Genomic DNA, 26605 nt, shown 5'->3' with positions numbered 1-26605 from the left:
GATGCAATGCTAATATTATATATGTAGTATGCAATGTATAGTGAAGGCAGCTTTAAATTATTAGTCTGGATAAGTTAGGTTTAAATCCCATTTCATACAAATGATTACTGTTTGACCCTGGCTAAATCATCTAAACATCATGAACTTTATTAATCAATAAATGTGGAAATAATAGCACCTACATCATGATTGTTGTAAAGATTAAATGAAATAACGTATGCAAAGCACTTTGTAAACTTTAAAGTACTATATAATGGTAATTTGTTAGCTATTATCATTGCTATTCTCATTTAACACATAGTAGGTACTTAATATTAATTGACTGACTTGGGACAGTTAGGTGGCACAGTGGAAAAAGCCCGGTCCTGAATTCATTAGGGCTTGAGTTCAAATCCTGCCTCAGATACTTGACCCTTACTAGCTGTGTGACCTTGGGCAAGTCACTTAACCCCCACTGCCCCACAAAATAAAAAAAAATAAAATTGACTGACTGATTGATTTACTTATTGTCTTTCTATCAAATCACTTAGCTTCCTGGTTCTGGGTCCCCTTGTCTGTAAAATGAATCAATTGGAATAAATGGTTCCTTTAACATTCCCAACAGGCTCTAAATCTATAATCATTATCATCCAGTGGTCCGTATAATGAGGGGGTAGGCCTGGGTAATCTCTAGAATCCTCTCTAGACCTAAATATTATAAACTTCTATGGCCATGTCAGGTAAAGATAATCACAGTCTTTAATGTTAAGATAATACTATGGGTATTTCACTAGTCCTGATTAAAAAAGCTAAACAGTAATTATCTTGACTCAAAGACCAGAAGCCTGACAAGCCAGATAAAGCTTTATCCAGTCTTATTACATTTTTCAGATTTTTCTCATTCTTCTTCAGTGTATTTCATTTGCTTTTTTACACTAAAATACATCAAATTAATTTAGGGGAAAATGACAAAACTATATGTGAATCAGAATTCTGTTAATTTAGTCAATTGAGTTCCATTTACATATATTACTATTAGTAGTAAGGAATGCTTCAGGTCAGTTGATCACTATGCAGTGCCCCAAAAGTCTTAGTGGAGTTTTAAGTTATTAAAGATATTAAAGCTTTAAAGCTTTGAAGAGTTTTGGGATGCCCTGAATGTATTATCTTGACCACTGTGTTGCCTGAAATTTATGGTATGTTTTTTCCATTGAGTGCAATTATATAAGATTATTCCATTTTTCCCCCAGTTTTGGGGATTATTTTTGTCCTAAACTGCATTTAACAACTCATGGGTTATCTAAATAATAAAGCACTGTCAATAAAATATTAAAATTACTTTCTAAGCATCTGATGTTCCCAAAATATTTTATCATTGAAAACAAACCAGCATTTGAAAGCTGAAAATTTCCTGAAATTTTGCATATATTGCTTCCACAATATATGTAGAATACATTTAGAAGGCTTAAATATGACAAATATGATCATTAAAGAAATGAAAATCTAATAAACTCTAATGATGAGAAAAGTTCATTATGCATACAGTTTAAAACACTTCATTTTATTGGTATTATTTTTTTATTATATTGGCTTGGTACTGCTAAATGTCTACTCCTATCTTTCTTTTATTCTATATTATTTTTAAAATGTTATCCTGTTTCTTTTCTTGTTAACTCCTTCTGTAAAGATTTTTCCCCTCTCAAAAAATATTTTGCCATCACTGTCATTATGAATTTAATTTTCTTTAACCTGAAACTGGTCTGTCTATTATACCATAAAGAAAACTGACCAAAGTAGTATTTTCAGGGACTGTTTAAGTCACTTTGAATGAATTATTTTTAATTTTAATTGTATCATCATGACTTCCTTGAGAAAATGTTTTATTAACATTTCTGAGGCAGTTGGGGGAAGGTCTTTGTTCCTTTTAAAAATATAACTCTCTTTAAGAATAGATTGCTTTTTATACTAAGTATAGAATCATAGATTTCCAAGGGACTTGAAGAAGCAATCATTTTGGAAGGATTTTCTCTGCCCTATTTCCAAGAGGCACTCAGAAATATGGATTCTGGTACCTTCCTTGATTATTGAATATAATATATGACAACTTGGGTTATAATATAATATATTACATTGGGGTTGTTCACAAGTTTGTCCCAAAATTAGTTCACAATGCTTTTATCCTTTGGACTTGTTCAAAATTATCTCTTATTCTGTCTACTCCTAACTGGAGAAAATGCTAAAGGTAAATCAGGCTAGTATTCAGCATCAATTTCTATCAATCAGATAGCTTTGTTTTGTAGCCATACCTCTACAATAAGTGACTCATTGGCAATCACAGTCACTTAGACTGAGAAAAGAGTCCCACACCTGCATAATGCAGGTCATTGATACTCTATTTAACACCACTATTGACAGGGGATGCAAAATCCTTAAGGGAGCTCTAAATTTTGAGATTGCTCTAACTTCTGTAATTTTTGCTGAAAGTTATACCTTCTACCTTTTGGTCTATCTTTTCATCCCTTTGGGACCACTAAAAATAAGTTATTTGTTGAACTTTTCTCTCAAAATAGCAACTTTAAAAACTCTTTTTTAAAAAAAGCACTTAAATGGGGCAGCTAGGTAGCAAAGCACCAGCACTGGATTCAGGAAGTACCTGAGTTCAAATCCGGTCTTAAACACTTGATACTTACTAGCTGTGTGACCCTGGGAAAGTCACTTAACCATCATTTCCTAAAAAAAAAAAAAAAAAAAAAAAAAAGGGCTTAAATGTATAATGACCTGGGTGTTGCTTTGATGTAGATAGTGAAGTGCTGAACCTAGAGTCAATAAGTTTCAAGTTCAAATTTCTGCCTTTGACATTGTCAAAATACAACCTATCTGAGCTACATGGGATTCACCTGTAACAGTGGTGAGAATTCCCTAACAGAAAGAAATACACATCTTTTACATATTGATATAAAGTCTACCCTCAAAATATGCTGATTTATGACATAATAAAACACCGATAGGCTCTAGAAATAATTTTTAAAATAATTACAAAGTTTCTGATGCATGTAATGTTAGAAAAGAAACATGGCTAAAGATAAACAGGTTCAAATAGGTGGATTTAATTGAATTTCAGGAATAGGGAAGAAAAGGAGAAGGGGCACTATGTCATGATGCTGATTTATGACTTGCACAAACACTTTTTTGAAGACAATATCTCATTCCATTTTCTGTTTTAAGTATGTCTACATTTTTTTTTAAATCATTTCTCTGGGCAGATAGGTGACACAGTGGATAAAGCACTGGCCCTGGACTAAGGAGAACCTGAGTTCAAATCCAGCCTCAGACACTTGACACTTACTAGCTGTAACCCTGGGCAAGCCACTTAAACTTCACTGCACCTCAAAAAACAAAAACAAAAAAAAAAACATAATTTCTTTTTTTTTAAGATTAAGGATTTTTTTAGTACAATATCTGATCAAGTTATGAATATTGTAAAGAGTGGAATGATGCCACCTGCTGGAGAGCTACTGTAGGAAAGCTCCACCATGAGGAGAAGGTAACTGAGGGCAAGCCATGCAGTTTTCCTTGGCATCAGGAAGTGACATTTGCTTGTGGGTACTGTCTATAAAAGAGGCGAGGCTTGTTCTCTCGGTCTCTTTCTGGAGGACCTCAGAGGGGAGAGGAGCTGGAGACATTGGCTCCCTGAGATGGGCTGCTGAATCTAGACCTTTCTCTCTCTCTTCACCAAATTCTTATTCTCCTTAATACATGCTTAAAAGTCTAACTCTTGCTAAAGCTTATAATTTGTTGGCAACCAATTATTCAATATTTTAGACAGACTAGTTAGAATTTTAGCCCCATACAGATGGCTGACGATGAAGAGGAAAGCTGAACCTCCATCTTCTGATCTTCTGGTTGGGTAAGATATTTCCCCTACCCTGTCTCCCCTCATGTGACATGCATGAAGTCAAGGCATGGCCAAGAGAACAGCTTTTGACAAATGTTGAGGTTGGTTTCTCTTAGTTTAATTTTTTCCTCATAATATGGTACAGATGGCTGGAAGTTTTCATCCCACCCATCTAATTCTACACCTGGCTTCTATGACCCCTCCTATATGCCTGATGCCATGGACATCTCAATCCCATCCATCTGATTAAGTCTGACTCAGTTTTCCTCAATATGTTTGGTGGCATGGATGTATATTCCATCCACCTATTTTAAGCCTGGAATACTGCATGGGCAGTATATATTGCTCAAGTGTGGGAATGCTCATTTCCCATCATTTCTCTGTTCTTTTATGGTAACCCCCACAATTATCTCAGGTGTCATGATAAATACAATGTTGGATTTGGCCTTGACACCTCTTAGCAATTATATTGGATTTTTAAATTTCTCATAATGGCATGAGGATAATTAGGCAGATGATGCAAAAAGTGATGAAACAAAGATAAAAATTATTTTTTAAAATTAATATCACAGCAATTGTCTTCTCAATTTACCCTCCACAAGAGGGGGGAGGCTGTAGTAATATTAAGGTTTAGAGGAGTGTAGTAATATTAAATTTTATAGAATGCTTCCGGGGCAGCTGGGTGGCGCAGGGGCTGGAGCACTAGCCCTGGAGTCAGAAGGACCTGAGTTCAAATCTGGCTTCAGACACTTGACACTTATTGACTGTGTGACCTTGGGCAAGTCACTTGACCCCAATTGCCTCACCAAAACAAAAAAGAGAATGCTACCATTTTTGTCTTATTATATGTTTCATGTGTAACAACTTAGATTCTGAATTTCCTTAGACGTATTTGAGAACTCTCATTGTTTGATTTGATTATTGACAAAGCTATTTTAAAGTTGTGTTAAGCTCAATTTTATAGAAAGTTTCCTGGCTGATTCCCAGCATCTACACATCAAGCCCTGAAAAGACTTCCATTCCATGACTATATCCAGAGGACATCCCAAGAATCATCTGAGAAAAGACTTTCAAAGACTTTAAATGAACAGTTTTGTTTTGTTGATTTTTATTCCCTTCTGTTATTATGCACACCATTTTAATATGTATTCTCTGCAGAGGCCCTCCCTCTGCAGGCCAGTATCAAAGTGCCACTTCATGAGGGACCACCCCTCTGGACAAACTTTCCCCTTTCTCCCTTTTCTATATTGTTATTAACATATTGTTTGTTAGCATAGGGTATTATATTCTGTTATTTTTGACTTTCATCAAGGAAACACTACATTTTTCTTCAATGAAACAAAGGGGAGGACTGTAATGATTGGAATGACACCACCTGCTGGAGAGCTACTGTAGGAAAGCTCCACCATGAGGAGAAGGTGTCTGAGGGCAAGCCATGCAGTTTTTCTTGGCATCAGGAAGTGACTTTTGTTCATGGGTACTGTCTATAAAAGATGTGAGGCTTGCTCTCTTGGTCTCTTTCTAGAGGGCCTTAGGGGGGAAAAGAGCTTGAGACATTGGCTCCCTAAGATAGACTGCTGAGTCTAGACCTTTCTCTCTCTCTCTTCACCAAATTCTTATTCTCTTTAATAAATGCTTAAATGTCTAACTCTTGCTAAAGCTTATAATTTATTGGCAACCAATCATTAGGTATTTTAGACAGACTAGCTAGAATTTTAGCCCCATACAATATGCAGCTAAACACATTGTACATAAACATAAAAGAAGGCTTTTCCAAAATTCCTGGTGCCATTGAGGAAGTAACATATGGTATAAGATCATTTTAACCATTAAGGTATCTTAGAGGTTATCTAGTCCAACTGACACAGAAGGTTTACTGGAGTCTTATTTATTTATTTATTTGTTTGTTTATTCATTCACTCATTCATTCATTTATTTATTGGTTTATTTATTTATTTATTTGATGGTTGTTGTTGTTTTTTTTTTTGGGGGGGGGGGTGGTTGTTTGTTTGATTTTTGTGGGGCAATGAGGGTTAAGTGGTTTGCCCAGGGTCACACAGCTAGTAAGTGTCTGAGACTGGATTTTAACTCAGGTCTTCCTGAATCAAGGTGCTATAGTCTCTGTGCCACTAAGCTGCCTCCAAAGTATGTATTTTTCATGAGTTGAGCAGGAATTCCAGGGATAAAGGAGAATTAGAAGTCTAAGACTAATACAGTTAGAACAACAGCAGCAGCAGAACGAGCATCATCAACAATAACAGCAATAATATTTTATTTTATATTTAATTTTTTTGTTTCATACTCTGACAATTATTAAATACTGTGAGAAAATAATAGGAGTTTTTGGACTTCCAGGGGCCCCAAAACTACACCTATCTGAAAGCTTTGTTCCCGCCAGAGGACCTGTTCTCTGGACTCAGACAGCAGCATGCTTGCACCTCATATCCAGTGAATCAATAGATTTGAGTGATGTGGAAATTTATTTTGAGTTGGGGACCCTACCTTTAGGCTGAGATTAGAAAGCCTTAGACCCTCAGGGTCTCCCCCCTCCTCCTCAGCTTCAGCTGAGTGAAAAAGCCCCGTGGGCTATACAAGACCCCAGGTCAGACAGCTGGGGGAAAAAAAAAAGCCCCCAGCTCCGACCTGAGCGGAGCTATCTTAAGATCCTGGATAGCCTGTGCTGAGGCGCGTGAAACTTGGAGCGCACATTCCCACCCCACCCCCCCAACAGCCACAGCTCTGGCTGGCGGATTAGCTTGGTCTGTGGGGGTGAAGGAAGCCCCGAGATTTGAGTGGAGAGAAGAAAAGGTATACATAGACCTGGGAGTTAGATAGAAAAGGGGGAGGAAGGACAGAAGAGAAAGAAGGGGGGCTGACAGGTTCGGCTAACTAGAGGAGGAAGGAGACCAGAGGAAGACGGACTAGAAAAGAAGGAGCGGGGACGGACTAGAGGAAGGAGACTAGAGGGAGACGGACCAGAAAAAAAAGGAGGGGGACGGACTAGAGAAGGACGGACTAGGAGAGAAACTGACTAGAGGGGAGCCCGGACAAGGACAGAGGAGAGTTCGGTTTGGAAAAGGAGAGACCCGGGCTGACAAGGTTACAGGCCTTAATACAAACCAGGGAAAGTGTAACTTGCCCTGAGGCCTGAGGCAGCTGAGGCCCTTATTGTATTCAAGAAGTTCCAAGCCAGCAGGTGCAAAAGAGACTCAGTGGAAAGAGACCGCAGGAAAGCAGTCAGGTTGTACATTTTATTTCCCTGTATTCCTAATTTGAAATAGTATCTCATAAATAAACTCTGCTTTGATTATTTAGTTAGAGGCTTCTTAATCTTTAGTCTATCAGTTTGGGAGCAGTGTGGTGGAACTTTATCAACAGCCCACATTAAATTAACGAAGTCAGATAGCCAAATAGTCAACAGTCCCCAGTTTAGTCCTCCAGTCAGCCTCAGCCCCCCAAATTAGGCTAGTCATTTTAAAAATATTTCTATAGTGATACTTCCTGATGAGCTTTGAACAATGTGTATGGGTGGGCTCTGCTCCTGCCCTCAGCAAGCTTGCACAGACACTCGCTTTCTTTGTCACAAGAATGGGGTAAGTGCAGACACAGTCCTCTAGGGTTCCCCATTTTCTCTCTTCTCTAGGCTTTCTTATCTTTCAGAGCCATGTGTTCTCTCTTTACTAATATTTAATATACTTTAATAAATATTTAATGCCCAAAACTGGTACAGTAGCCTCTAATTTCTAAGTAATAAATATATTAGAAAGCCCAGCTAATTTTCCCTACACTTGGGATGGGAATAGGCAACCACATTTAATTATACATGTCACAATAAAATTTCCTCTTATCCAATTATCTCACAGGTAAAATTTTCATTGCTGCCCTAATTTGCTTATATCCCCTTTTATGTACAAATCATGTGTCCATTTTGACTTTCTCTTTGTAAATGGTGAAAAATATTGGTCTATGCCTTGTTTTTGCCAAACTGCCATTTTCCCCATATAATTTTTGTCAAATAGTAAGTTTTATCCCCAGATCTTGGCTATTGGGGTTTTTCAAACACTGGATTACTATGGTCAATTACTACTGTGTATTGTGTACCTAATCTATTCCACTGAAGGACCACCTTATTAGCTAGTACCAAATTGTTTTTTTATTACTGCTTTATAATACATTTTGATATCTAATAATGTAAGGTTACTTTCCTTTACATTTTTTTACTGATTCACTTGATATTCTTGACCTTTTGCTCTTCCTTATGAATTGATATGTTTTCTAGCTCTATGAAATAATACTTTGGAAGTGTCATTAGTATGGAATTCAATAAGTAATTGAATTTAGGTAGAATTTTTTATATTATTTTTATATTGTATTTTGTATATTGTATTATATTATTTATTATATTGTATTTATTTTTATTATATTGTATTGGCTTATACATGAGCAACTAATGTTTCTACAATTGCTTAGTTTGTCTTTATTTGGGTGAAAAGTGTTTTGTAATTCTGTCCATACAGTTCCTAGATTTGCTGTTTCAGTTATTTTCAGTTATTTCTCTAGGATTCTCTAAGTATACCTTCATATCATCTACAAAGAGTGAAAGTTTTCTTTCCGCATTGTCTATTCTAATTTCTTCATTTTCTATTTTCTTACTATTGTTAGTATTTCTAGTACAATATTGAATGATAATTCTGATAATGGGCATCCTTACTTCGCACCTGATCTTATTGGGATGGCTTCTAACTCATCCTCAATACAGATAATACTTCCTAATAGTTTAGGTAGATGCTAATTATTTTTAGGAAAGTACCATTTATTCTTCTGATTTCTAGTGTTTTAATAGGAATGAGTATTGTATTTCTGCAAACCTTTTTATACAGCTATTCAGATAAGCATATTATTTTTGTTAATTCTATTTATTGATATGGTAAATTACATTGATAGTTTTTATAATATTGAACCATCCCTACATTCCTGGTATAAATCCCACTAGTTGGATATAGAGTATAATATTTGTGATATATAGCCATAATCACTTTGCTGATACTTGATTTTTTTTTGCCTGAATATTCATTAGGAAAATTGATCTATAGTTTTCTTTCTGTTCTTGTTCTTTCTGGTTTGGATATTAGCATTATGTTGGCATCATAAAAGAAATTTGACAGGACTATGCCTTTTTCCTGATCATTTCTATTGTATTGGGATTAAATACATGTACATGTAGGGGAGGGGCAGAGCCAAGATGGCAGAGGAAAGACATTAAAGAGAGAGCTCCTGATACAATCACCCCAAAAATAGCAATAAAAGAAGCCTTGGGGGAGAAAAACACACAAAAATTCAGGCTGAGAGTTTTCTACAGCTATAGATAGATTTCAGGGGGCCATGCTGGGCCACGAATAAAGCCTAACCCTGCAATCGAGCCAACACATCAGACACCCGCCACAGGAATTTGCCCCAGTGCCTCTGAATTGGCTGTAGCACCAGCATCTTCTGGAACCAAGTGTGCGGTTAGGCTGAACCGCTAGCCTGGAGGGGCAAGTGAAGGGGAACCAGTGGCCTGGGGTAAGGATTCGAATGTCCCACTCCAGTGAGCAACCAGAGAGAAATCCTGAGTGGCTGAAGGCCCAGGTGGGGGAGGGGAGCATGCAGGCTCAACGGAAAGTAAAAACCACAGCACAGAAAGCTTTGCTGGCTGGTTGCTTAGTAAGTAGGCCTGAGGTTATCTTTGGACCTGAGAACAGGCCAGGTGAGATTAAAACCTGCCCCCTCCCCCCAAATCAAAACACCTGGCACCCTCTGAAGCTGGGAACAGGAGCAGAGCCAAGAAGCAGCCCCCACCATCCCCTAGTGGAGAATTTAAAATCAAATGAATGTGAGGCCAGGCAGGCTGAAAAGAAGCCCAACCATCCCCTGGACTATTCTGTAGCTTAAACAGTGTGTCCTGGAAGCAGTGTCACATTTTAAGAAGGAGTTAAAAGCCAAGAAATAGTAAACCTGGATGAGTAGGCAGAGAAAGAAGAAGACCATCGAAAACTTCTTTGGGGGTAAGGTAGACCACAATACAACCTCAGAAGAAGAAGATAATAACAGGGTCAAAGCTCCAACATCCAAACCTTCCAAGAAAAATATGAACTGGTCTCAGGCCATGGAAGCTCTCAAAAGGGACTTTGAAGAGAAAGTAGGAGAAATGGAAAGAAGATGTAGAGAAAGGGAGGAAAGAATGGAAAGGGAAATGAGAGCAATGCAGGAGAGTCATGAGAAAAAAGTCAATAGTTTGAAAAGCCAAATGGAAAAGGAGATTAAAAAACTGTCTGCTGAAAATAATTGCCTAAGAATTAGGATTGAACGAATGGAAGCTAGTGACCTTATGGGAAACCAAGACACTGTAAAGCAAATCCAATTGAATGAAAAAATGAGGGCAATGTGAAATATCTCCTTGGAAAAACAGCTAACCTGGAAAATAAATCTAGTAGAGATCATTTGAAAATCATTGGAATACCTGAAAATCATGACCAAAACAAAAGCTTAGACACCATCCTCCAAGAGATTGTGAGGGAAAATTGCCCTGATATTCTAGAAGCAGAAGCTGAAATAGAAAATGAAAGAATCCACTGATCACCTCCTGACTGAGATCCCAAAAGGAAAATCTCCAGGAATATTATAGCCAAATTCCAGAACTCCCAGGTGAAGGAGAAAATACTGCAAGCAGCTAGAAAAAAGGAATTCAAATACTGTGGAGCTCCAATAAGGATAAAGCAAGATCTAGCAGCTTCTACATTAAAAGACCAAAGGGCATGGAATATGATATTCCAGAGGGCAAAGGAACTGGGACTACAGCCAAAAATCATGTACCCAGCAAAACTGAGTATAATCTTTCAAAGGCAAAAATGGGATTTCAATGAGAAAAAGGTCTTTCAAGCATTTGTGATGAAAATACCTGAACTGAATAGAAAATTTGACTTTCAAATATAAAACCCTGGAGAAAAATAAAAAGATAAACAGGAAAAAGACTTCATGAGGGATATTAAAAGATCAAACCATTTACATTCCTACATGGGAAGACAATACTTCAAAATCATAAGAACTATCTCAGTAAGAAACTCACAGAAGACACAGGTCTGAACTGAATATGAAAGGATGATATCTGTAAAGCATTTATGTTTTGTTCGTTGTGGGGCAGACAGGGTAGGGTGTCTTATGTCTGGGACTGGATTTGGGCTTGGGACCCCTTGGGTCCAGGGCTGGTGCTTTGTCCACTGTGCCACCTAACTAATCCATGATGACATCATTAAAATAGGGTTGAGGTGTAGGAGGAATAAACAGGGGGAGGGAGAAGGGGAGAGATTGTCTGGGGAGAGGTAGTTCACATGAAGGAAACAAGAAGAAAGCTTATGGAGGAGAGTAGAAGAGGAGGAAGGAGTTGGGGAGTGAGTGAACCTTAACATCATCAGAATTTGCTCAAGGAAGGACTAACATACATACTCAAGTAGGTATGGTAATGTATTTTTCCCTTGAGGGAGAGGAGGGAGAAAAGGGGGAGAGGGAAGAAGGGAAGGAGGAAAGGGCAGATTGGGGGAGAGAGCAATAAAAAGCAAAACACTTTCAAGGAAGATGAAGATGTTCTGCATTACTGCACCAGTATGACATATTGAATTGCTTGATCTCATAGGGAGGGTTGAGGAGGGAGGGAGGAAGAAAAATTTAGAACACAGAATTAGCTCAGTGACCCTGAGCTCATTGGAGTGGGCTCATGCAGGGAATAGATTTCATACCCAATTGGGAGGAGTAATCTATTTAACCCTCAAGGAAAGTAGGAAGGGAAGAGGACAAGGAAGGAAGGGTGGAAAAAGGGAGTGCAGAGCAAGGGAGAGGATAGTTAGAAGTAAGGCACCTCTGAGGAGGAATAGGTAAAAAGAAGATAGAGTAGATGTCATGGGAAGGGAGTGGGATGGAAGGAAATAGTTATGATTGATTGTAATGTCAAAACATATGGTACCTACTTTGCTGGGCTTTTATGAAGAAAATTATCTGTCAAGCTTAAGGTACTATATACAGATTATAATGAACAGGATACTATCAGAAAAACCTGGAAAGACCTATATGAACTGAAGCAGAGTGAAATGTACTGTATACAAAATAACAGCAAGAGTGAGGGATGATTTGCTGGGAAGCATGTGGTTATTTTCAGCAAGTCAATGATCCAATACAACCCTGAAGGACTTATGAAGATTGCAGCCCATCTACAGAGAAAGAACTGATAGTATCTGAAAACAGATGGAAACACATTTTTATTTTTTTTTTATTTTCCTCTTTGACAATTCCTTAATCTGAAGTTTTGTGGGTTTTTTGACTGTTTTCTCTCACAACTAGCTAATATGGGAATTTTTCCATGACTACTCATGTATAACTTATTTTGAATTGCTTGAGTTCTTGTGAGTGGGGGGAAGAGGAATTGGAACACAACGTTTTAAAAAAAAATTGATGTTAAAATTTTGTTTTTAATATATATTTTGGAAAATAAAATTCTGTTAAAAATGCAAAAATATTATCTAGGAAGAACTTATTAGAGATGTGTGTTGGAATGTATCTGTCTTTGTATCCTCAACACTTAGCAAAGTGCCTAGTTTATAACAAGCATTTAATAAATGCATATTTACTTTGAACTGACTGATATATACAGTGCTTCAACATTTCATTGTCAGAATATGATAATTTATAAAAGTTTTAAAATGAATTAATTTCAGAGATGAACCTTTTATTTAATATGTTACAAATAATATATATGGAGAGCAATATTTGTGAGGAGCAAGGGGTACACATTAAAATATGTGTATATACATATGTATGCATGTGTACATACATTTATGTATCTATATATGTATACATACACACACAATTGCAAAAATTAATCTCCTAATAGTTCTTATGGAAGTCCCTACATAAATAAAAATAAAAAGCAGACATTATATGTGCTGCACTTTTAAACCACAATATAATAAATTGGAATTAAATAATTTTGGGAGTAAAAGCTATAAGATGGATATTATAAATAATCCACTCAATGGTTATTTAGATTATGAGGAAATAAAAATGGTAACAATATTTAAAAGATTGCTAATAATTATAAATATGAAAAATAAATGGGATGCAAATAAAGTAGGGCTTAAAGGTAAATATAGAATTAATGTCACTGAAGTTCAATATTAAAAGGAGGCAAAATTTATAAAGTAAGCAATTGAAGATGCACAAAAATGAAGCAATAATCTGAAGAATAGATAAAGTGGGTGAGGGTACATTTTATGATTAATACTAAAATTTATAGAATATTAAGGGAATAAATTTAATTTATAAGAAAACATTTTTTGCAAAGAAAGAACAATAAAACTTTTAAACTATTAGCTGATGAAATCTTCTATTAGTTACCAAAATACAACAGCTAATTTAAAAATCTCTCAGAGCATGCTTCCTAGCATGCAAAGACAGAAATTGAGCTGGGAATTGCTGGGGAATCTGGATGATCTGAAAAAAAAAGAAAAACTCATGACTGGAAGTGTCCTTTCAGTTCTGAAAGCAGTAGTCTTTTGTTTTATGACAACCTCTTTCCAACAGGTAATCCTTTAAGGAAACATTCTATACAAATAAGTAACAATGTTTGGGGTTGAGGGTAGGGGTATGAAAGTGACACCAATGCTAATAAAGTCAGAGGAACACAGAATACTGCTTTTGAGATAAAAAAAAAATAGTTTAAACGGTCACAAAGTTACAAAGAGTCTGATGTAGGACTCAAAAACTCCTAATTGTAAGTACAATTTTCCCAGTCCTACTCCCTGATGCCTCTCTCATGTACCTGGACAAGCCTTGATCCTGGCTCAGTGGGCTAGGGGTGTAGCGGGCCACCAACACCAGCTGAGAGGGCAGGCTGCCAGCTAGGGGGCCACCCACAGGACAGGTACAACCAGGCCTGTTTATCCCAGCATGCATGCTGTAAGCAAGCCCAGGGTGGTTGGAAATTCACAAAGCATAGAGGCTTCAGAGCAGAAAGCAAGCAACACAACCCTTATCTCCCAACATAAGAAGGTTGAAACAGTGACACTGGTGCCCAAGGCCTGGACCTCAACCTTAAATGATAATAATAATAATAGTAATAAGCTGCAATATGAGCAAGATACAAAAAAGAGCTCTCACCATTGTGAGCTTCTGTATCGACAGGGAAGAGACAAACACAAACTCAGATGAGGACAATATTCTAAAATTGTGTACATGTGATGCCTCAAGAGGGAAGATGAATTGATCTCAAGAACAAAAAGCCTTCTTGGAAGAGCTCAAAAAGAATTTAAAAAATCAATTGAGGGGCAGCTAGATGGCGCAGTGGTTAAAGCACCGGCCCTGGACTCAGGAGTACCTGAGTTCAAATCCGGCCTCAGACACTTGACATTTACTAGCTGTGTGACCGTGGGCAAGTCACTTAACCCCCGTTGCCTAAAAAAAAAAAAAAAAAAAAAAAAATCAATTGAAAGAAGTAGAAGAAAAAAATGAAAGCACTCAAGAAAATTATGAAAAAAGAATCATCAGCTTGGCAAAAGAAGCACAAAGATTGACTGAAGAAAACAATTCCTTAAAACATTCATTTGGCCAAATGGAAAAGATGCATAATCTGACTGAATAAAAGAATGCTTTAAGAATTCAAATTGGAGAGTTGGAAGCTAAGGACTCCATGAGACACCAGGAATCAGTCAAACAAAATCAAAAGAATGAAAAAATAGAAGAAAATGTGAAATACCTCATTGGAAAGACAACTGACCTGGAAAACAGATCCAGGAGAGACAATTTGAGAATCATATGACTGCCTGAAAGCCATGATCAGAAAAGTGTCTAGACACCATATTCCAGGAAAATATTAAGGAGAACTTCCCTGACATTAAAGAATCAAAGAATAAAATCATCATTGAAAGAATCCACTGATCACCCCTTGAAAGAGACCCCAAAAGGAAAACTCCAAGGAATATTGTAGCCACATGCCAGAATTACCAGGTGAAGGAGAAAATATTCCAAGCAGCCAGAAAGAAACAATTTAAATATCATCGAGCCACAGTCAGGATTGCTCAGGACCTGGCAGCTTCAAAATTAAAGGATCACAAGGCATGGAATATGATATTCTGAAAGGCAAAGGAGCTCTGATTGCAATCAAGAATCTACTACCCAGCAAAACTGTGCATTCTCTTTCAGGGGAAAAGATGGACATTCAAGGAAATAGGGGACTTTCAAGTTTCCTGATGAAAAGACCAGAAATGAATACAATATTTAATCTTAACATACAAGACTCAAGAGAAGTTTAAAAATGTAAATTGGGGGGGGTAAAAGTTATTCACTAAGGTTAAACTTTTTACATTTCTTTTTTTTGTGTGTGGGGGGGAAATGGGGGTTAAGTGACTTGCCCAGGGTCACACAGCTAGTAAGTTTTAAGTGTCTGAGGCCAGATTTGAACTCAGGTACTCCTGAATTCAGGGCCGGTGCTTTATCCACTGCGCCACCTAGCTGCTCCTAAACTTTTTACATTTCTCCACAGGAAAATGATACCTATGACTCTTGACAACTGTGTGTGTGTGTGTGTGTGTGTGTGTGTGTGTGTATATATATATATATACATATATATATGTATATATATGTATATATGTATATATATATATATGTATATGTATATATGTATGTATGTATATGCGTGTGTGTGTATGTGTATATATATATATGTATATATATATATATATATATATATATATATATATATATATATATATATATATAATTTGGGCAGACAGGATTATACACAGAGGGTATAAATATAAGTTGTTTTTGATGTGATGATATAAAGAAAATTAAGGGGTTAAAAAGTAGTTTATGGGGAGAAGAGGAAAGGGGAGGTGGAATGATATGAATTACATAATATGAAGAAGTACAAAAAACCTATTACAATAGAGGGAAATAAGGGAGGGGGAACATTTTTTCAAAATTACTTTCAATAGATTTGATTCATAGAGGAAATAAAACATGCGTTCATTTGGAAAAAGAAACAGCATATTCTTGAGGGAAGTAAAATGGAAAGGGGAAAAGGGAATGCTAATAGAAGGGAGGGCAGAAGCAGGGGAGCAAAGGGCAAAGAAAAAGGAAGGGGGCTAATAAAAGGGAGGGCACCCTGTGGGAGGTAGGGGTAAATTCAAAATGTTGTTGAGGAGGAAAAGGGTGAAAGAATAGGGGGGAGTACAAAGGGGGTAAATAGAATGAATGAATGAATGAATGAATGAATAATAACTGTGAATGGGATGAACTCTGCCATACAATGGAAGCAAATAGCAGAGTGGATTAAAAGCCAGAATCCTACAATATGGTGCTTACAAGAAACACATTTGAAGCAGAGAGATACACAGAGTAAAGGTAAAAGGTTGGAGCAGAATATATTATGCTTCAGCTTAAGTCAAAAAAGCAGGGGTAGCAATCCTTATCTCAAACAAAACAAAGACAAAAATATATCTAATTAAAAGAGATAAGGAAGGAAACTGCATCTTGCTAAAAGGTATTAAAGACAATTAAGAAATACAAATACTAAACATGTATGTGCCAAGTGGTATAGCATGCAAATTCTTAGAGGAGAAGTTAAATGAGTTACAAGAGGAAATAGACAGTAATACTATACAAGTGGGTGATCTGAATCTTCCCCTCTCAGAATTAGAAAAATCTAGCCACAAACTAAATAAGAAAGAAGGTACAGAGGTGAATAGAATGTTAGATATGATAGATGTTTGGAGAAAACTGAATAGGGATAGAAAGGAATATACCTTGTTCTCAGCAGTACATGGCACATATTCAAAAATTGACCACGTATTAGGGCACAAAAATCTCATAGTTAAATGTAGAAAGGCAGAAACAGTAAATGTATCCTTCTCAGATCATGATGCAATAAAAATTACATGTAATAAAGAGCAAAGGAAAGGTAGCCTGAAACTAAATTGGAAACTAAATAATCTCATTCTAAAGAATGAGTGGGTCAAACAACAAATCATAGAAACAATCAATAACTTCATTCAAGACAATGACAATAATGAGAAAACATATCAAAATCTATCAGATGCAGCCAAAGCCGTACTTTCGGGAAATTTTATAGCTCTAACTGCTTACATGAATAAAAAAGAGAAAGAGGATATCAATGAATTGGGCATGCAACTTAAAAAGCTAGAAAAAGAACAAATTAAAAATCCATAATTAAATACTAAATTAGAAACCCTGAAAATCAAAGGAGAAATTAATAAAATTGAAAGCAAGATAACTATAGAATTTATCAATAAAACTAAGAGCTGGTTCTATGTAAAAACCAATAAAATAGATAAACCATTGTTTAATTTAACACAGTAGTAAATAATTTTAGTTAATGTACTGTTTGATAAACCCAAAGACTAGCTTCTGGGATAGGAACTCAGTATTTGACAAAAACTGCTGGGAAAACTGGAAGATAGTATGGCAGAAATAAGGCATAGACTAACATCTTACACCTTATACTGAAATAATGTCAAAATGAGTACATGATTAGATATAAAAGTTGGTACCATAGGTAAATTAGGAGAGGAAGGAATAGTTTGTCTTTCAGATCTTTGGAAAGGAGAACAGTTTATCACCAAACAAGAGATAGAGAATATTATGAAATGTACAATGGATGACTTTGATTCCATTAAGTTAAAACTTTTTTTTTTCCAAACAGAAGCAATGCATCCAAAATTAGAAGGGAGGCAGAAAGCTGGGAAACAATTTTTATAGCCAGTACTTCTGATAAAGGCCTCATTTCCAAAATATATAGGGAAATAAATCAAATTTATAAGAGTCCAAGTCATTCCCCAATTGAGAAATGGTCAAAGGATATGAACAGGCAGTTTTCTGATGAAGAAACCAAAGCTATCTATTCCCATATGAAAAAATGCTCTAAATCACTATTGATTAGCGAAATGCATATTAAAACAACTCTGAGGTACAACCTTAAACCTATCAGATTGGCTAATGTGACAAAAAGGAAAATAATAAATGTTGGAGAAAGAAAAATTGGAACACTAATACATTGTTGGTGGAGCTATGAACTGATCCAACCATTCTGCAGAGCAATCTGGAATTATGCCTAAAGGGTTATAAAGCTGTGCATACTCTTTGACCCAGGAATACCACTATTGGGTCTTTTTCCCAAGGAGATCATAGAAAAGGGAAAAGGAACCACATGTTCAAAAATATTTATAGCTGCTCTTTTTGTGGTGCAAGGAATTGGAAATTGCCCCTTATTTGGGGAATGGCTGAACAAATTGTGGTATATGAATGTAATAGAATTCTATTGTTTTGTGAGAAATGGTGAGCAGGATGAGTTCAGAGAAAGGTAGAAGGACTTGCATCAACTGATGATGAGTGAGATGAGCAGAACCAGAAGAACATTATACACAGTATCATCAACATTATGTGTTGATCAACTGAGATGGACTAGATTCTTCTCAGCAATACAATGCTACAAGAGAGTTCCAGGGGACTCATGATGGAAAAGGCTCTCCAAATCCAGAAGAAAAAAAAAGGACTATGGAATATGGATGCTAATTGAGCCATACGATTTCTTTCAGTTTTGGTGCTGTTGTTTTTCTATTTTGAGCTTTTTCCTTATTTCTCTTATTCTTCTCTTATAGCATGACTGATGCAGAGATATGTTTAATGTTGTTTTGTATGTGTATATGTGTATATATATATATATATATATATATATACACGTATATGTATATATATCGACTATATCGGATTGCCTGCTGTCTGGGAGAGCCGGGGAGGGAGAAAAATTTGAAATTGGAAATCTTATGTAAACAAATGCTGAAAGCTATCTCTACATGTAACTGGAAAATAATAAAATACTTTTATTCAAAAAAAAAGAGTTGGGAGATAGATAAAAAAGACAAAAAAGCACTTGTTCTCAAGGAAATTATCTAAAGGTGGAAACAACCTGTAAACATCTGTGTAAAAGATAGATAGATACATATATGCATGAATAAAAACATTCATACATACATAAGATAAATTGTAGATTATCAACAGAGGGAAGGAACTTACATTATGGGGAGTTTGGAAAGGCATCTTGCAAAATATTCTGAGGCTTTACGCAACCCAGGAGGCAGAGGTAAGGAGGAAGAGAATTCCAAGGGTAGAGGATGGCCAGTGGCAATGCCCAGAGTCAAAAGATTGAGTACCTGGTGTTTTAGTGAAGAGGCACTCTGACTCCATGACATCATGAGGGTAATGTCTAAACTTACAGGTGAATTGGATTTAAGTAAGGCAAAACAATCAACCTCACCCTCTCCTCCAGAGTCATTCAGAGTCCAGTGGCCAAGACATAGGTCAGGATGACTGGCGATGGCCCTGGATGGAGTGTGATGCCTTTCAAGGAGCAATAGGAAATGGAGATTGGGAAACAAACAAACAAAATTCTAGGGCAGGGCCCTTTCACCTTACATCTAGTATATTACAGTAGTTGGCTGCTTGGTCTCCATGCCTCAAATCTCTTCTTATTCCAAACTATGTTCTACTTAGCTATGAAATTGATTATCCTAAATGCAAGACTCAGCATGTTACCTCACTATTCACTATTCTCCTCTAGGATCAAAAACCTTGTTTGTCTTCAAAGCCCTTCATCATCTTGCCCCTACTACCTTTCAAGCCTTACATTTTACTCTTCTCCATGTACTTTGTGACCCAATGGCACTGGTTGCCTTGTTGCTTCTCATAAAAGAAACACTGTTTCTATATTCTACTGGGCACTGTTACTGGCTATCCTTCATGTCTGAACTTCTTTCCTTCACATCTGCCTACTGGTTTTCCTGGCTTCCTTCAAGTCCCAAATAAAATCCCACCTTCTTCATGTAGTGATTCCATATTAATTCTAATGCTTTTCCTTTGTGGCTGTTTCTAATTTATCTTATATTCACGTCTATACATAGTTGCAGTGTCATGCCCATAGTTAACATTCATAAATGTTGCTTTAATGGCTGGGAGAACATACTTTCTTGCTTCAAACACAGATCACATTGCCCTCACCCCTTATCCTTACTATAAAAGGAATTCTAAGGAATATTTGTAAGTGGATTTGCTTCTCTCTTCACTGTCATATATTACTGAATGTTTCTCTGACTTTATCATTTCACAATAACAATGTTAATGTATTATAACCTGGTGCCATCTTAATATCAGAACTTCCTTACCACCATATCCTTTAATCAGTCACCAAAACACAGTCCATCATGATACCAGCACATAGCAAATGAAGTCTTTACTCTTTACTCTTGGTAATAACACACTTAGTACTCTGTACAAACAGTAAAATGATAAGTGCTTTAAGCAATAATAGCACCATTAAAAACAAAAAAGGCATCAAATTGACTTGTATTTAACTACTTTGAGAATATGAATAAAAAGGGAAATAGTTGTTTAAAAAGAAACCTTTTAGCCCATTTTAAACAAATTCACTATCCCATGGTTTGACCTAATTTTCTAGAATTGAGGGGTGGGCACTAAATAAGCAGGATTAGGGGAAATTCTTTTCTAAAACACAACTCAGCTCTTGTCAATTACTCTTCCCTTCCAAGTCATGCACTAGAATTCAGCAATTTTCAATTGTTCTTTTCCTCTGAGGAAAGAGATAATACTCTTTCTAGCTATAGACAAAATATTTCATTTTTTCTGTGTTATTTAAAGCAATATCCAAACTCATTTGAGTCTTTCTAATCCTAGTTATATCTGAAGTTACAAGGTCAGGAAATCATTGAAGAAGAAAGTACTTAATATGTTGTTTCAACTCATTGTCTTTCCATGATAGCAACATTTATTATTATGTTTTTAACCAGGCCCCCATTCACTCTCTGAAAACAGTTTTGGGGAGTGCCAATCAATTTGTGTCTCATATTTGATCAATTTACCAACTATGCTCTTCCTCCTTAACCCCATTCTCTTGGAGTGATTTTCTACTGCAATCACCTCTGGGAATCTTCTGATAAATTCAAGATTTGTATATCCAATACCTCTAATTGGTTATTACAACCATATAAAGATATCACAGCTAAACTGGCCTACTTTCTTTTTCACACTAAAATGCTCCATTTCCTATGGCTATGCCATTTTTCTGGCTGTCCCCCATACCTGAAAAGCAAACATTTCCAACTCATAAAATCCATGGTTTCTTTCAAGATATCTCAAGTCTTGCCATCTAAACAAAGATCATTCCACTTCCATATATACCTCTATTTAATAAATTTATGACTTGGACAAGTCATTTAACCTCTCTGAAACTCATTTTACTGATATGTAAGATAGGAATTGGAATACTACTATATTCATCACATTTAATTATTGAGTTCTATGTGGTAAATAACTTTGAATCTTTGAACTGCTTCTGAGTAAGGCCCACTAAGTAACTCTATGAGGAATATCTCCAAGCTTTCACTTATTATAAAATGGTAAATTTGGGTAACAGAATAGCTAATTCAGTCTTGTATATGATGTGGCAAAGTTTTGTAAGTGTAGTCAATCTCTGCTCCAACCTTAGTAAGTCATTTTATTTTTTACTGGGGGGGGGGGGGGCAATGAGGGTTAAGTGACATGCCCCGGGTCACACAGCTAGTAAGTGTCAAGTGTCTAAAGACAGATTTGAGTTCAGGTCTTTCTGAATCCAGGGCCAGTGCTTTATCTACTTCACTACATAGCTGCCCCCTAAGTCATTTTGGATATAGTTTTCAGTCATGATAGACTCTTTGTAATCCTTTTTGGTATTCTCTTGGCAGATACTAGAGTGACTTGCCATTTTCTTCTCTAGCTCATTTTACAAAGGTAGAAGCTGAGGCAAACACGATTAAGTGACTTATCTAGAGTCACACAGCTAGTAAGTGTCTAAAGTCATATTTGAATTAAGAACAATGTCTTCTTGATTCCAAGCCCAGTGCTTTATTCACTGTGAAACCTAGCTGCTCTTAGAGATAATGAGGTATACTTTTTTTTTTTTTTTGTGGGGCAATGAGAGTTAAGTGACTTGCCCAGGGTCACACAGCCAGTAAGTATCAAGTGTCTGAGGCTGAATTCCAACTCAGGTCCTTCTGAATCCAGGGCCGGTGCTTCATCCACTGTGCCACCTAGCTGCCCCTAGGAAGTATATCTTAAACTTAGAAACTGCAATTGCATCCCAGGTTCAGCTTGTACGGTGACCTATTTCACTGACAAAATATGTTGTATATATGGAAACACACACATACACACACACACATACACACATATATATATATATATATATATTTCTTCATTTGAAAACTACCTATTCATATCCCTTGGCCATTTATTAATTAGAGAATGGCTTAAATACATATATGTTTGACTCAGTTCTCTATACATTTGAGAAATGAGGCCTTTATCAGAAACATTGGCTATAAAATATCATTTTCTACTTTTCTGCTTTTCTCCTAAACTTGGTTGCATTTGTTTGTGCAAAACCTCTTTAAATTTAATGTAATCTAATTATCCATTTTTCATTTCATAATGTTCTCTATCTCTTCTTTGATCATAAGCTCTTCCCTTCTCCATAGGTCTGACAAGTATACTATTTCTTGCTCCCCTAATTTGGTTATGGTATGACCCTTTAAGGCTAAATCATGTACTCATTTTGACCTTATCTTGGTATATAGTGTGAGATGTTGGTCTATGCCTAGTTTCTGCCATACTATTTTTCAGTTTTCTGAGATGTTTTCCAATGAGTTCTTATTCCTACTATCTGAAGTCTTTGAGTTTATTTGACAGATTACTATAGTGATTTATTACTGTGTCTTGTGTACCTAACCTATTCATCTGATCTATCATTCCATTTCTTAGCCAGTGTGAAATAATTTTGATTACTGCTTACTCAGCTATCATCAGTGGCTGTTTATGGGCTAATGAATAAAGCTCAAAGTCTTTTGTTTGACATTCAAGGTCCACTACAATCTAACTCATGCTTCCAACTGTGCCTCATGTTAAATTCCTCCATGTGTACCCTGTTCTAGTCAAACTCAATTATTTCCTGTCCTCTGACAATGACTTGCGCTTTACAACTTTTTGTTTGATTCATGGTATTCACTATCCCAGAAATGCCTTTCTCTTCTTTATTAACTTTTTATTTCTCCATTAAGAAATAACTAAAATATCACCCCTTCCTGGAAACTTTCTCTGATCCTTTCTTTCAATAAGAACTGCCCTTCTCAGAACATATGCAACAACTGGAGTTGAAACTCTAATGTGACTATCTAATATTCTCCCACTTAACACAGTATACTGAATGATACAGTCAGGAAACATTTATTAAGCACCTACTATTTGCTAGGCATTGCACTAAGGTGATAAATTAATATTGTATTGGGAATTATAGTTTACTGTGTTTATGCTTTATCATCCTATTACTAAATAATAAGCTCCATGAAAGCTGGGAATATATTTTATCTAACCAGTGAAGCTTGCGTAAAGCATAGTACAGTGGTCTATACATAAATGTTTTAGAGTATTGAAGTAAAGTAATGAGAAAGAGAAATTTAACTTAGTTCTCTCTAGAGAGCAAATTTCAGAGAAATTGATGGTGAGGCAGATTTGGGCTTGATATAAGGAAAAAACTTGCTATAGTCAAGACATTAAGCCTTTATTACATGCATATTAAGTGCCAGACACTGTGATAAAAAAAAAGAAATATGAAAGGGCAAAAAAGGAAAGCATAAAAAGAAATAAAGAAATTAGGGAGGAAAATCCCTGTTCTCAAAATTCTGATAGTCAAATGGGGCAGGGGGAACATGCAAACCACCATGTACAATTGAGACAAATTGGGGAAATTCTCAAAGAGAAAGCTCAAATATTGAAGACCAATATCAAATTAGGAAATATATATATATATATATATATATATATATATATATATATGTATATATATATATGCACACATATACATGCTATGTATAGTGCTCTCTATATACATATATAGTGTGTATACATATACATATGTATATAGATATATATGTGTATATGTGTGTATAGATATACATATATGTATATGTGTGTGTATATATATATATATATACATATATATTCTAACTGGGATGCATCACTTAGAAGACACACACAGTTGATAGTTTTTAGGAAAGATTTCAATCTGTTGGCTGGGGAATTCCACTCTAAACAGAAGAGAGAAGACCAAAGACCATAATTAATTTTAAATAATAGCATTTGTTTCCAGTGACTTTTGATTTTTTAGAATGCATCTAATTCTCCCATCAACTGGAGCCTTCCTATAAACAATATTTTTTCTCAAAAATATTTTCTGACACACACGTACACATATATGCATGTATTTCTATGTTTTCTGGTATACAAAATAATTTTTAAACTATAAATATAGTATATCATGATGTGGTATTCATGGAATGATTTCTTTTATAAATAATTAAATTATTTACAAATTCATTAAAGGCATATTTGGGTCCTATTCATTAGGTTTATTCATTAATCATCTCATATATTCATAAATATTCTATATAAAACTTTGTTCATCTAAGGATGAACAAAAAGATATACAGTCTGAACAGTAAGGTTATATTACTGATTTTTAGTGAAAAATCTTCCTTTGTAGGTTTTCTTTTTTATCTTTAAAAAAAAAATTCCTTATATGTTTATAACACTTAATTTGTTTCAAATCACATGCATCATCTAATGATATAGCACTCATGAGAAGTCAGGGAATATTGTTCCCATTTTACAGGAAAACAACAACTAATAGGATCATAAAAGCTCAGTAGCTTGCTAAAGATCACAGAGCTAGGGAATGCGGATAGGGGAATCAGGAACTTTGCCTTCTGATTCCTACATCAGTATCTTTGTTCAGTACTCCAAGCTATCAATAGTTTGATTAAATTTTTTGATTTACTAATATTCTTTATTTTATTTTATGTATATTTAGAATAATACACAGTCTGCATTTAGAATACAGTCGACTAAAGTTTAAAATGTTTTTTGAGAGTATAGACTATAGAAATATAACTCCATTAAGAGATGATTCAAGTGATTTTTTTTTCTTATTAGAATGGTATATTAAGGGGGCAGCTAGGTGGTGCAGTGGATAAAGCACTGGTCCTGGATTCAGGAGGACATGAGTTCAAATCTGGCCTCAAACACTTGACACTTCCTAGCTGTGTGACCCTAGGCAAGTCACCTAACCCTCATTGCCGCAGGGGAAAAAAAAAGAATAGTATATTAAACAGGTAGTTCCAATAAGTGCTGATAAATAGAAAGTGAGATAGGGAAGAAGATAGATTAGATAGATAGATAGATAGATAGATAGATAGATAGATAGATAGATAGATAGATAGATAGATAGATAGATAGATAGATTATATACTATAGAAAAGTATCTATGGTATTAGTATATACATGCATGCACACATTTCTACATGTGTGTGCATATATGCAAGCATACATGCATACACAGATATATATGCAGATATGTAGCTTCATGTTATGAAACATCTAAAACATATCCTTTCATGACTACATGTTAATTTATCTTTAAAAATAATTTTTAACTTTTCTGTAAAATATATAACTATTCCATTCTGGTATGCCAACTTTTAATTTCTTTCCTATTAAATTATACTAGAGAGCATTGAGGGTATAGGATTCAAGAGATGTTGGCTTTAATCTTAGTTCTAGTTTCATGATTCATCTTTATCTGAAACTCAATTTCATCATCTATAAAACAGAAGAGTTAGATTAAATAATTTCTAAGGTATTTCCAGTTTTATGATGTTAAGTCCACTTGTAATAATAATAATTGACATTTTTATAGTGCTTCAAGATTTGCAAATAACTGTGCATATTTTTAATTCAATTCAGAAATAATTGATTAAGTGCCTACTCTCTTAGTGCTGAGAACTCCAAGGTAAAACAAAAATATTCCCTCAAGGAGCTCACATTCTAACAGTAGGAAATGAAATTTCCCTAGATAAGCTAAATATATGTGCAAAGTAAATTGAGGGTAGAGATCATTAAAAACGGGGAGTGATAAAAGATCTATAAGACATAACATATGAACTGAGTTTTGCAGGTAGTGATATATTCTAAAAGAGAAAAAAACAAGGAGGGAAATATTTTGTTTATGGTAGACAGCTGATGGAAAACAGAGAGACAGGAAATGTAATAACTTGAATCAACAAGTAGATAGGCTTGACTGTAAAATACAGCATTTAATGCAGAATAACATGAAGTCCATTCTAGAAATATAGATTGAAGACAGATTGTTCAGTATTTTAAGTTCTGGAGAGAGACATTTATATTTTATCCTAACTGTAAAAGGGAGCTACTGGTTAATTTTTAGTAATCCACATATTCATGCCTAAGCTTTAGGAATAGTAAATTTTCAGGAGCTATGTGGATTGGAAAGCTAGTGACAGAGAGACTAATTATGTTGCTATTGTAATAGTTCAGTTAAAGGAAGGTAAAGGCATAAACTAACATCATGGTTGCTTGAGTTAGGAGGAGAGAGAGAGGAGATATTATGGGAGTAGATTTGACAGAACCTATCATATAATGATAGAAATAGAGCAGAAGCCATCTAGTTCAAGGCTCTCAATATACAGATAAAGTGAGGCCCAACTGGTAAACATCAGAAGCAAGATT

This window comes from Dromiciops gliroides, chromosome 1 (assembly GCF_019393635.1).
Source record: "Dromiciops gliroides isolate mDroGli1 chromosome 1, mDroGli1.pri, whole genome shotgun sequence".
Taxonomy (NCBI): Eukaryota; Metazoa; Chordata; class Mammalia; order Microbiotheria; family Microbiotheriidae; genus Dromiciops; species Dromiciops gliroides.
This window is presented reverse-complemented; position numbering follows the sequence as displayed.